We start from the raw sequence: 14,107 nt of genomic DNA on the forward strand, positions 1-14,107 counted from the left end.
AAGGACCTGTGCCAAGTTGGGAACCTGCTGCTCCTGGGCAGGTAGAGGTCCAGTGAAAAAGAGGTGGGAATCCAGAACTCTAGGGAGAGCTAAGCATGGGGAGAATCCAAGAGGAGGCATCCATCTGGCTGCCAGTTAAGCCTGTCCTCTGGGGACTCCAGGACCTGTATGATTGCTATTTCTTGCCTTTCTGGCTATTGGGGAGGCCTCGGGCTGGTCAACTGAATGTGGGGGCTGAAAGTCCAGAGGACCAGCCTGAGCTGGGGGCAATTGTTACTGGGATCCTAAGGAGCCTAGAAAATGGGGTGGGAGAAGCACTGGAGTGAGCAGGGGAGGGGCCTGCAGCTCCAGGCTGATACTGCCTGGGAGAGAGGAGATGTGAGTGAAACAGCTGAGCTGGAAATTGGGGAAATTAAACATAAACCACCTCAATAAACCTGTCAAGGCCAGCAAACTCCCTCTTTTGTTCACATTGCCTGACCTGTACTTGGCTTCTGAAGGGACAACAAATTAACTCTGGTTTTTAGGAGAGGCCTCTGGCGCCACTCTGCCTGGGTTGGAATCCCAGCTCTACCCACTTACTAGCTGCAAGGCCTTGGAAAGGTAAGTTAACATCTCTGTGCCTCAATTTCCTCATCTGTAAAATGGGGTGTGTGGAATTCAATGACTTATTGGTAAAGCAGTTAGAATGGTGCCTGCCATAGAATAAGCACTCAGTATTTCTAAAGCACTACAGTTTGGGAAGCACAGGTTCTATCAAGAGGCATTAAAACTTGGATCCTGACATATTGGGGCAGAACCTTCCATTTCTCACTTGACCTCTCTGAGCCTCAGATTCCTCATCTTTATTTATTTATTTATTTTTATTGTTTTATTGCTTAAAGTATTACAAAGAGTATTACATATGTCTCCTTTTTTTCCCCCGCCCTTGACAATCCCCTGGAGATTCTTCATCTTTAAAGGGAGTGGTGGACTAACTCTTAGCCCAACACAAACTCTTAGGAGGGTTGGGCCACTCCTCATAATGGTCTAATCTATAGACCATCCTAAAAGTTAGGGTGGTCTATAGATTAGATGAAGAAATGTGTCTGGGCATCCCTAGCATGTAGTAGGTATTTAATAAAGATCACCCCTGTAGAATCTCCCAAACACATAGTACCACTTCTCTAATGCCTAAATAATAACCAGGACAGTGCAGGGTTCCCTTCCAATGCTGCACCCTGCCTGGTGGAGGTTAGGGAAATCCAAGGGTCTTTTCTGCAAAAGGTTCTTGCTTAGTGTTTCTTATAGCAACAGTGCTTCCCAAACTCTTGTGGGTCGCGAACAATGAAAATACATCCTGCATATCAGATATTTACATTACGATTCATAACAGTAGCAAAATTACAGTTATGAAATAGCAAAGAAAATAATGTTATGGTTGGGGGTCACCACAACATGAGGAACTATATTAAAAGGTTGTGGCATTAGGAAGGTTGAGAACCACTGCAGAGTGTATCAGAATCACCTGGAGGGCTTGTTAAAGCACAGATTGCTGGGCCTCACTCCTAGAGTTTCTGATTCAGTAGGACTGGGGTGGGCCTAAGAATTTGGATTTCTAACAATTTCCAGAGGTGCTGATGCTGCTGGTTTGGGGAGCACACTTTGAGAACCACTGCCTTAGAGCAACAACTGTCATGTGCACACGAACACCTGGGGAAGTTGAGCAGCTGTGAATTCTGATTGAGGTTAGCAGAGGTAAACGGACCTGGGAGGAGAGTACAGGGCTCAGGAGCCAGAAGTACAACAAAAAGGCAGTGTCAGAGAGGAGTTGAGAATGTAGTCCTTTGCCGGCAAGGTGAAGACAACAGTGAGGGCTCCAGTGCTGGATTCCTGGACTGGCAGGCAGCCTATGTTGAAGGCACTAACAGCAGTGTACACATGTCCATGTGCACACACAAGAAAGAGCAAAATTTTTTCAAAGAATTTGATATATTTTTTCAAGATTCAAAGTAGTATCTTGGGAAAAATCAAAACTTTGTTAGACTTCCTTACATGTATTTTATGGGTTAGTATTGTTTTTAATTTTAATTATATATGGCCAGTGGGGGGCAGGGGCTGTGCAGACTGTTCAGAGCTTAAGGCCTCTAAAGGTCTTAAAACACAACCCTGGTGGCCACTGAAGTCTTTGTCCCTGAGTTTTGGGGCCTGAAGTTTGTGGCCAAGTGTGTGTTCTGCTGGCTCTCCTCACTCTTCTCCCCAGGATCTGCAGAGAAGATTCAACTTTCTTGGATGGAATATGTCATCATCCAAAGTGACTCAGGGTTTTTACATGGAATACAAGATGTCATACAAGAATAAAGAGGGTACAGGGGCCTGGAGAGGCATCAGCATCATGGGATCAAGGAACAAAGGAAAGGCACATGTCCCCCCATGGACACTCCAATAGGCACACATCCACCCCAGCAGCCTTTGCTCCCCAGCATTATGAAGAGTGATCCAGCCCTCCCAGAGGCAGAGGTACAGGGTTCCAGGTCACAGAGACCTTCATATGAAGCCCCATTCTATCTCTTCTTAGCTGTGTGTCCTAGGACAAATTACCTTTCCCTTCTCAGCCTTGGTTTCTTTGTCTGTAAAACAGGAATAGTAATTATAGTTCCCACATTACAGAACTGTTGTGAGGACTAAATGACTTAATATGAATAAGATGCTTAGAATACTGCCTGTAACAGTATTTTAAGCACCTCTCCCAAACAGTGATTATTATAATTCTCCAGTACTACTCATATTTATGGCAATAGCACCATTTCAGTAGAAACAGAGATGAGTTTGGGCAAAGGTAAACATCTGTTCAAGGAGACAAAGGGGCACATGTGAGAGGTGAGTTTTGTTCAAGGTATGTATGAAGGGAGCCTGCCAAGATCCCTCAGGGCCACTCACCAGTCCTGCCAAGTCATGTTGGCGCGGGGGGGGGGGGGGGGGGCAATGAGACCATCAGACAAAATCCAGAATGAGTCCTGAGTGACCTGGAAACCCTGGTGATGGACCTGAAAACCTTGGGGACATGATGCATTTCCATCTCTTCTCCTAGTTGAAAGCCATCCCTTGTTAAAACATAGCAGCAGTGGGAGTTTGGAGCTGTTCTCTCTCCAGCCTGCTGTGGGACTCAGGCCCCTGCTGCTAAAAGGGGAATGGCTGCCCCATCCTTGGTGGCCCTTGGTGACCAGAGGGAGAGTGCTGAGGCCAGTGGCATCTCTGGACCTAATCCTGGCCCGTAAGAAGGATCTGGCACCCTAACCGGTGTGGCTCAGTGGATAGAGCATTGGCCTGCAGACTGAAAGGTCCCAGGTTCTATTCCAGTCAAGGGCATGTACCTTGGTTGTGGGCACATCCCCAGTAGGAGGTGTGCAGGAGGCAGCTGATCGATGTTTCTCCCTCATCGATGTTTCTAACTCTCTATCCCTCTCCCTTCCTCTCTGTAAAAGAAATCAATAAAATATATTTTAAAAAATAAAAGAAGGATCTGGCTGGGGAGGGGGAGGTGCTGGGTGCACTAGGAGGAAGTGGGCAGTCCTCTCAGGGCTGGCTCCCATCACAAGGGAAGGCTGGGTGGGGCCATGAACCCTGGCCACTGGGAATTCACAAGAGAAACCAGGGGAAAAATTGAGGAATAGTTCAATGTTGTGAGAAGTGATGTCAAGACTACAAGAAGAATGGGAGGTTTGTGTGTGGAAAGAGGGAAAAACAAAAATTGAAGCAGACATATTTTTTAAAGAACAAGGAAGAAGAGACTGATAAGCCAATGTGAAAGCAATGAATAACATAGGCCAGTAAGAATAATATCTCATCTGCTTGCTAGTCAACACCAAAATGCTAGTATAGATCCTAAATGCCTGAGGCTTTCCTTTTCTAAAAGAGCACATCTGTATTCAGATGGACTTGGGAGCCTTGAATCAGCTGAAGGTTTCCTATTGCCTACCAGGGCAGCAGTGTTGGCTGCAAGATTGATTTCAGAGGCTGACAAGAGATGGCCTCCCGGTCCCTGCTTATTCTCACACCTGTGCCAGGCCATCCAGGACAGTGGTACCGCCCTTAGCATCACTAGACATCTCTTTCACCAGCTTCTTCAGGCTTTGAAAGATTTATTGTCCAAAACACACAGAATTTGTGGAATGACAATTAATTTGTCATCCTAGTTTTATTGCACAGATATATTGGGCTGTCAGTTGAAGCTTCTGGCCAGCATGAGATTGGCCAAGTCTGCACTGAGCTGTTATGTGCACAACAGCCTGATCCCAGGACAGGTTTTCTGAAGTGCTGCAGCTGATTCTCAGATGCCTTTCTGGCTGTTCTCTTCATGAACACTGGCTTGGAAAGGGGACCATTGATCTTGACCCATCCCTTCATGTCCCAGCAAGAGCCAGTTAGTGGCCCAAGGGCCCACAGGGATTGCTGGAAAGAAAAGTGAGGTCTTCAGCATTCCAGCTGTCCTCTAGCCATGTTCCTGGATTGCCTCAAACTTTCTCAAACCTTCCTCCAAGTGTGCACGCAGTGCCTATTAAATAAGTCTTCTTGGCCTGGCCAAAGCCCTCCTCCCCCTTCCCCCAGGCCCTACATCCTGCATCACAGAACCCCCTCCCCTCCAACTTCAGGGCCTAATCCCAAGTGTCCTTTTCACATCCGACCCCCCCTCTCCCCCAGTATGTCCTCCATAGGAATGGGCCTCCCGCAGCCTTCCCATCCCCTGCTTCCCACCCCTCACCCCCAGCCCTATAGAGTGTCATAAATTCTAACGAAACCCCATCAGGGGAAGAAAAGGAGCAAAAAGTGCCTAATTGGCAGGGGCCTCGAAGCTCTTGGTCCCTGTGGTGGGATTGATAAGGTTCCTGGGAAGCAGTGGGGGTTTGGAGAAAGGAGGGGGAGGCTGGGGGCCTGCCTGCCAAATGTAGCCAATTAATGTCAGTGCTGCCTTTCATGCCAGCCAATTAAGTCCCACAGACTTGTCACCAGCCCTGGGAAGGGGGGCAGGGAGGGTGGGGCAGGGTGTTTCAAGAGAACAACTAATTTCCTTGCTGCCAGGATGATGCAGCCTTCAAAATGGGGAGAGGGCTCAGGGGGAGCTGGAAGGTGGCTGGGGGTTGGTGGGGGCAGGTGGCAGGGGATAGGGGCAAGGTACAGAACACTGGGCCTCTGTGGGGACTTTGTTCAGGACCCTGGGAGAAATGGAAGATGGGATTGGCTTCAGAGGCCAATAGCTGCTGGGAACTGGGAAAGAAACTCACTGTGTCACTTGGTGCCCCACACTAGCAGAGCTAGGCACTTGCCAAAGTTATGTCGTCTAGTCTTCACAACTCCTGGGTGGCTCAGCGAGGTTAGGGAACCTGCTCAAGATGGTACAGCTCTAAATGGCCAGAGTAAAGAGCTATTAAGCAGGAAGGTCCATGGTAAATGTACCTTGAGACCTCTGCAAAGCAGGAGCAGAAGCTTAGGCACCCAGATGACCTTGCCACATACCTCCCTACCTCCACCAATCAGACAGAGGGTCCTCATGGAGGGCAGTACAGCCCAGGCTCCCAGGCTTAGGATGAGATATAGTGAAAGAACTTTCAAGGCAGCAGAAATAGACTGGGACAGGAATGGGGGACAGTGCCATCAGGATGCAGCTGGCTACAGATAGAGAGACCTTTCTGGACAGTCAGAGGTACCAAGTGAGTCTTTGCAGCTCTTCCTTTGGAAGTCCAAACATTTATGGAAGTTGCCCTTTTTGCTGACTTAGGGGAGAATTCCAGAGTTTATGAAGGAAAGTTGCAGGGGGGGGGGGAGCTGGGTGGCCTAGGAGCAATCTGGCAGAGAGCTTCAGGGCTGTGGAAAGAGACCCCCCCCCAAGGCCCCTAGAGTGAGCAAGGCTCAGCATCTAATACTTCACCTTGAGACCCAGAGTGTTCCCAGGCTGACCACACAGAGAAAGTGAATGAGTGAGGCAGATCTGAGTGCCAGTCCTGGCTCCACCACCTGTGAGCTGAAGGATCCTATGGGAGTCCTGACCCCTCTATAAGCCTCAGTTGCCTCATCTGTGAAGTGGGGATAAGCAGAGTACCTACCTCCAGGGTTGTGGTGAGACTCAGAAAAAAGACAGAATAGGAAAGGGTTTGCAACCTATAACTGACTAGCCAGGTTGGAGGTGACTCTGAGCAGGTAACTAGGGGAGAGGTGGATGTGCCCAGGAGCCGGGACGCATAGTGGCACCAGTGCCCCTCTGCCCTGGGTGCAAGCAGAGGCGTCACAATGTGTACATTGTCATACAGATGCTTTGCCTGCCTGCCCACCCCCAATGGGCGCACTAATGACCCTGAGAGCTGGTTGGAGGCTGGGGCAGGCTAATTACATGGCCCCAAAGCCGCCAAGACCCAATAATTACACAGAAACTTGTACAGAGAGGGTGGCTAATTGTGTGACAAGCTGTGAGGGGAGGGCCAGGGTGCCCCTCGAGCTAATGAGCTTCCCCTAGAGTCCATGGGGCAGGGGCAGGGTGAGGGGATGTAGTAGGCAGGCCCTTCTCTTTCCCAGCCCCCACCCCCAACCCCGGTGCCCAGCTCCTAGGAGGGTGGCAGGATATGCAGGAGAGAGGGGAGCAGTGATTAAGAGCCAAAGCTCAACTCAGACTTTCTCTTCTTGCCAAATCTTGCTCAAAGCCGCACCTGGCCGGGTACTATGGGCCTGGCTATCTCAGGAATGATCCCCCACATGCCACACTCACCCCAGGGTGGCTCAAGCTCTTCAGGCTTGCCTTCCTGCCCCCAGCCCAGACTGGCTGGCAGACTGGCCATGACGAGGAATAAAAGACATGTGGGAAGTCCTTGACCATCAGAGCTGACAGGATCCTCCAGTCCAGCTCCTGCTTCTTGTAGGGGCAGGAAACCAAGGCCCAGGTCAGGGCCAGAGTCTTGGTGATCTGGTGAGTAACTCTCACGCCTGCCCAACTGAGCTTGTTTCTTTTTAATTCAAAGCAGTCTTAGGGACTCTGAAGGCTGTGGCCAGATCTATGTTCCAATTTAGCCCTTTCACTTTCAAGCTGAGTGACTTTGGGCAAGTCACTTTACTTCTCTGAGCCCGAGTTTTCCCACCTGTAGAATGATAAGGTTATGAGAGCAAAATGATATAATTCCATTGAAACCTAGAGCTCAGTGCCTGGCACAAGGTGACCCTCTCTAGTTTCCTTCTCATGGAAGTTCTTGACATCCCTCCTGGGGCCAAGTACCACAGAACAGCCTAAGGCATGCCCCCACCCCCACCAGCCATCTTCACCTCTTTCCAGGCCCAGTCCCTACCCCTATCCACCAGAGATTATCCCTGACTGCCTGCCCCATCCCAGCCAGAAATTTTTTTCCCTGGGCACCTCTCTTTGCCCTGAGATTGGAGCAAAGCTAGATGTGGCAAGGGTGAGAGGGCAAGGGACTCACGATCCTATCTCTCTTCCCTTCAGATATGGTGTCCTGTGGAGGTAAGGCTTCCAGGTGGAGAGGGGCCTGGACTCTCAGATGACCTCCCCCATCTCTAGCCTGCCCCTCAGCTCCTGACAATTTTGAACACCCCCACCCCCACCCCTCAAGCAAGCAGGAGGCAGAGGCATTGAAGCAACTGCTGACAAGTTGGAACAGCTTAACAAATTGCTCCTTATAAACTACTGAGGGTGAGAAGAGGGGAGGCTGGAAGCCAACCCACACCCAAAACAGCACCTTTGTCTGTGCCCTAGTGGGCCTGGCCACTCCCGGGATAACCATAGTCATTCCCATAGGAAGGCCTACATGGAGTACACTTCCAGCACCCCCACCAGCTCCAGCTCTAGGATTGTAGATTCCCTAGGCCTCAGAACCATGGGGCTCCTTCAGATCACAGGTTCTTACCTTCACTGAACTCAAGGCCTCAGCCCAGCTCTGCCTAGCATGAAAGGGGAGGTGGCAAGGCTAAGTGCTCCCACCCCTAGGCTGTCTGGTCCAGGAGCTCAGGCAGGAAGCCCCCAACTTATTTGGTTCTTGACCATCCTACCAGTATCTGTGTGGACAGGATTTCCTCTGTGGGCACAGCTCTGGCCACTGACTGAGGCAATCATCTGTCTTCAGGCATTCCTTTCTTCCTTGTCCTTCACATGGAGTCTGTGAATTCCCCATTGGCTTCCTCCTTGGGCTGTCCTAGGTATTAAGTAAGGTTGTGGACAGGAAGGTGCTTTCTTGACTTTAAAGTGCCACCACAGGTTGGTTGTTGGGATGGCTGCTGACTATTGTTATTATTATTATTATTATTATTATTATTATTATTAATCCTTGCCCTTTCTGTATTCTTCACCCCTGGCCTTAGCTGGACAGTCCCAGTGGGAGGGAAAGGTTGACCAACTCTACCCGCAATAAGGAACACTTGCCAAGTGCTTTCACTCACATCTGGTTTAATCACTACATCAGTGCTTCACGAGAGGTATTACTATCCCCTTTCATAAAGGAGAACACTGAAGCTCAGAGAAGTTAGATAATATACCTGAGGTCACACAGCTAAGAAATTGTGGAGCTTAGCTTTGAATCCCTTTTTGTCTCAATTGCAAATCTATGCCTTTCCAATCAGCTCATTCAGCGGGCCTGGGCCTAGCTAAAACAGGGGGTCTCTCTACAGTAGGGGCTTCAGATTCTGGGCTTCAGAGTGGGTCCTAACCACAAGTGTTGGCTCCATCCTGGTGAGTCCTGGAATGGGAACGCTTTTGAGGGTGAGCTGGGCACTGCTGGAACAGACCATGTGCTGAGGCCTATAATCTGATTAAGCCATTAGAGCCGCTGCCCCAAGCCCGTGTGCTGCCAGGCTGCTAAGTCCTTCAATTAATATCCAGGTTAATCTGCTCCTTCTCCCTGTCATATCCCCTCTACCATGCCCCAAGCCCCAAGCAGTTCCTTCAGGCCTGGAGAGGGAGAAACACCAGCTCCCGGGTTGCGATGACTGCTGCCTCTCACAGAATGGCCCCAGTCTGCTCTGGTCACCTTGCCTTGGATTTGTCTTTCCCTCAACCCACTTCAGACTTTCTACTCTTTAGAGATCTGCATTAATTCAACAATTGCTTGAGCACGTAAACATGTGTCAAGCACTGATCTTGGGGTCCAGTGGTGAAGAAGACTGATAAGACAGCAGGGGGCCCCAGTACAGGGGAGAAGAAAGAGGAATGTACAAATGCTGACAGTTCCATGTGCTCTGTGCTGCATCGGCAGGGATCCATCGATTGTTGAAGGAGGTTGGAGAAGAGAGGAGGATCACTCCAGGCAGCGGGAACAGGTGCAGAAGCAGGATGAGGTAGCCTGTTTGAGGAAGGCAGCCTGGTTTGGGTGGGGATGGAAAGAGGCAGAGAATGATGGAAGATGAGGCTAGGAGGGAACTGTGGCCCATGGTGAAGGCTCTGCATGTATATACAATAGTGAGAGCCATACATTAGTGTCTGTGTGTGCACATCCCTGTAGACCTGAGTGCACATGTCAGCTTGTGTCATATGCAATGTTGCACCCTTTTGCGATGAGCGTCTGTATCTGAATGTATGTTCCTGTGTGTGCATATGTGTGGGTAGGTGGGTCCAAAGCCACCTCTTCCAGAAAGTTTTCCTGTATTCTCCTGAGCCATCTCCAAAAAGCCCTTTTTCTCACTGCCATTCTGCCCCTAACAGACATTGGGCTGGGGACAGGCTCTTCCTTAGCTGGTGTGTCCGTGTGTGTGTGTTGGTCTTCTCAACCGCACTGCCAGTTCCCTAGGGACAGGGCCTGGGGATGCCATTTTAAAAAAATTGCTTGCCCTCCAAATGCCAAGGACCAAGCTCTGTACACCAGCAACTTCCAACAGAGTATACCCAGATGTATGTCTCCATCAAATGTGCCAGATTCCTGATGGGCAGGAACTCCTGGGCTGTATTCTTATTCTCGTCTTTGACAGGGTCCTTCACTCCACTTGACCAATCCTAACCAGCACAGGCAAGCGTGGTGGGCTGGCGATGATGGGGCCTTCTACTTGCTTCTCCATTGCCATCTTGGCTGAGCCCTCTTTGTGTCACCAACATTGTCGCAGGGCCTCCTCATTGCTCTCTGCTTTCCCCCTCTTGACCCTGCCAAAGCCTCATGTCCACATATCAGTCAGAGTGGTCCATTAAAACTAGGTCATATCCTGTCATCCCTCTGCCACAAGCCCTGCAGCAGCTTTCATCTCGCTCAGGGTAAAAGTAATTGTCCTGTTCATGGCCATTACTTCTCTGACCTCCTCTCCTAATGCTCGCCCTCACTCACTGTCCTAGAGCCACACAGGCCTCCTCACTGTTCCTCTAGCAACCAGGCATTCTCCTGTCAGGGCCTTTGCATCTGCTATTCCTTATACCTGGAGGGCTCTCCCCCAGATATATTTGTAGCTCACTCTCTCTCCTTCATGTTTTCACTCATATGCTTCTTGTCACCTTTTCAATTAGCTCCCAAGGACCACTCTATTTAAAATTGTAGATCACTGCCCATCCCACACCGGCACTCCCTATTCTTCCCCTATTCTTCATACTCTGGTCCTTTTACTTTCCATAGAACTTAATCATGTTCTAACACACTGCATGGTTTACTCAGTTATTATGTTTATTTGTCTGTCTCCTCTCACTAGAATATAAGCTCCATGAAATTTTTTTCAGATCTCATTGCTGATGTATCCCAGCTCCTAAAACATTTTCTGGCATCTACTGGATACACAATAAACATTTGTTTTAAGAATGCATCCTGAAGAGAAAGCCCCAAGGGCCAAGTTCTTTCCAAAGCTTGCTTTAGGATCCAGGAGTTCCAGTCCTCATTCTCAATACTACCCAACCCTCCCTTCTCCCTTATCTCACAGCCCCAAATGGGATTAGAGTGACCATGCACACACTCGCCCCCCCCACACCAGATGTGGGCACTGGGTCAGGTGCTTTGGTTCTACCTCTGACCCACTGACCTCCAGAAAGCCTCCAGGCCCTGACCTTCCCTCTCAAGTTTCTCTCAGTTACTGCTCCTATAACCTCAATAACTCCCTTTTCCTCTCCAGACCCCCAACCTCTGTCTCTCAGCCCTTAAGGTCTTCTCTATCTCTCTTCTGATCCTTTCTCCTGTGTCCCCAGGCCTTGTCCCCTCCCCTCACTGGTCTCCCAAGTCCCTGCTCCTCTCCCCTTAGTGTCCACAGATCTTGATCCTTCCCCTCACGGGCTGCTATCCCTCTCTTGTCAAGGTCTCTCCTGCCCCTCTCCCTGTCCTTTCAGTAACCACTATTACCCCTGGCCCTCTCTGCTTGGTGTCACCAAGTCCTGGCCCTCACCCCACATTGCCTTCCCTCCACTATTGCTTGCAAATATACAGGCTTTGGTTCTCACAGCCCCTATGTGATTCTGCCTGGCCTTTGTGTCACTTGCAGGCCCAGCATCCCCAAGGACCCTCCACACAGCCACTCACTAATTAGGTCAATTATGAGGTCAATTATCTAATCCTCTCCAATCCAACTCTGCACTACTCCACACACTTGCATCCTTGGGCACTTTCAGAGGCCTGAGGCAGCAGATACTCCGGCCCTTGCTACCTCTCATGCGCATGCCCCTAGCCTGGCCTCCTGGCTGAGCAAATTCTGATCATCACAGAAAATTTTGAAAGGGGCAGAAGGCACTGGATGGTGGATGCTAGAAGGACACTGACTCCTGCAAGCAATGTGTGAGGAGCACAACCCTAAGCGACACTGATGTCACCTTCCCAGTGCTATGACATTACTGGGGTAAATCCCAAGTGTCTGGATTTATGTGTGTCTGTGTTGGGGATGGGGAATGAATCCTGCCTGAAGACAAGGGGAGGGACAGAAAACCTCCAGGATGAGCCTTCTTAATCTTTTTCTTGTCATGTGCCTCTTGAGCATCTTGATGAATGAACTGCACTGTAACTCATTTTAGAGAAATGGTTCACAGACCTCTAAAAGCTGTCCAGAGATACTGGCCATGAACTTAGACCCAGAAACTGATCCAGTGGGTCTTCCCTGATGGTGTCACCACCGCTTATGAAAGATGACCCCATCAGGATGAGATCAATAAATCCTAAAACTTCTCTGCCCTTTCCCAGAGCTTCAGTTTCAATTTCAGGAGTGTCTTGCCTGCCCACCCAGTTGCTTGACAGGCAGTGCCAGGGAAGCCTAGGGTCACTGTACCACTGAGGCAGCTGCCTCTAGGGCCCTGATGTCCATGGCAGGTCTCTTCTGGAGCTCTCTACCTCTGCCGGGCAGGGCTAGTATGGGATGGAGGGGCTAGGCTAGTTGGCCAGCTAGAAAATGGCCACAGCTCGCTGACAGCCTGAACCAGCAGGACAGCCAAGGAGAAGCAGGCTAGAGGAGGGCTGGGCAAAAGTGAGGAAATGAAAAATGGAAATAGGGATCCCAGGGAAGGAAGGAGATGGGGAGTAAGAGGCTAAAGAAAATGGAAGCAAAGAAAACACACCATGAGGACAGTGCTTACATTGCCAAGGGAAAATAAAGAACTTCACCAAGTCCAATTTCCTCCACTGCACAGGTGAGGAAGTTGAGGCCTCAGGGAGAGAAAGGGTCTTGCCTAACACCCCACAGCCTGTCCCTGGCAAGGTTCTAAACACCCAAGCCAAGACTATCACTACCCCACCTCAGCTGAAGGGCCCTGGAGGGGAGGGGCCAAGAGGGATAGAGCTGACAGCCTCCACATCTCTGTCTCACTGGCCACAAAGATATTCATTACAACAATCATTATAATAGGGATTTTTAAAATACAGCTTGACTGTCTAACAATAGGGGATTGAGTAAATAAATTATAGTTACCCATGGTATTGAATGCTTTGTAACAAAAAGAACTTGGAGATTTAATTTAGTGTCAGAAAATGTTTGCAATATAATTTAAAGGCCAGTTTATAAAACCAAACCAGTAAATACGTACAGGAGAAAAAGAACAGAAGGAAGAAATACGTCAAAAAATTAATACTTGTTATCTTTGGCAGGACATTGCAAATCATTGCTGTCTTTTTTCCCTTGTCTACATTAGCCATACTTTCCTTAATAAGCATGTATTGCTTTTGTAATAAGAAAAAAGCAGCAAAGAAGTGTAAACTATTTTTTAAAATCTTCATCCCCAGCTCAGATTCCAAAACCCACTCTTAGTGGTACCCCAGCCAGGGCCAGAGCCTGAACCCTGGATGCAAGCTCCTCCTGGCCCCACCCTTACCCCAACCCCTTTGGCACAGCAATGTTAACTCCACAGTCTGGACCCCGTGCCCTTCCCAGCTTCTCCTCAAGCACACCCAGCCTGGGCTACTGCAGCCTCTGGCCTGGCCCCTTCTATCTCACCCTGCTCACACTGAAATCTGGGCAACTTTTATTTAAAAGTTCATCCAGCTCTAACTGGTTTGGCTCAGTGGATAGAGCGTCGGCCTGTGGACTGAAGGGTCCCAGGTTCGATTCTAGTCAAGGGCATGTACCTTGGTTGTGGGCACATCCCCAGTAGGGGGTATGCAGGAGGCAGCTGATCGATGTTTCTCTCTCATCAATATTTCTAACTCTCTATCCCTCTTCCTTCCTCTCTGTAAAAGTTGAATATAATATATATGGCTGTGGTTTACTGCACGGAGCCTGAATTTCAAGTTGAAGAAGAATGCTGGGTGTGAGAGGGCCAAGGGCTGCTGAGGATGCCAAAGCAACGCCTCAGAGCAGGCTTCCCTGCCAGGATGGAATTTGGGCTGGCACCTCCCCTCTAACCACCCAGAATAGACACACCTCCTCCCAGTGCGTTCCCTCCCCAACTATCTTGCTACTTTGTACACAGTCATTCGTTAAAAGGAAGGGACGCCAAGAGGGCATCCCTCTCAATGCAAAACGCGAGGGCCATGGGGACAGCTCTGATGGTCACACCTCACAAGCAGGCGGGCACAGGCTGCCAGGGCAGGGTGACACAGAGTCTGCACACACCCATTCTCCTTCCCCCTCCCCAGAAAGCGCCATCATTCACACTACAATTCTAGTTCAATAACTAATAGGCATGTGACCACACAATCACAGTGTCCAGAGATCTGAAAAACAGATGCCACAAAATATATGTGATTATTTAGCAAAA

The sequence above is a fragment of the Myotis lucifugus genome, unplaced genomic scaffold (genome assembly GCF_000147115.1).
Source record: "Myotis lucifugus unplaced genomic scaffold, Myoluc2.0 scaffold_4, whole genome shotgun sequence".
In the NCBI taxonomy this organism is placed as follows: domain Eukaryota; kingdom Metazoa; phylum Chordata; class Mammalia; order Chiroptera; family Vespertilionidae; genus Myotis; species Myotis lucifugus.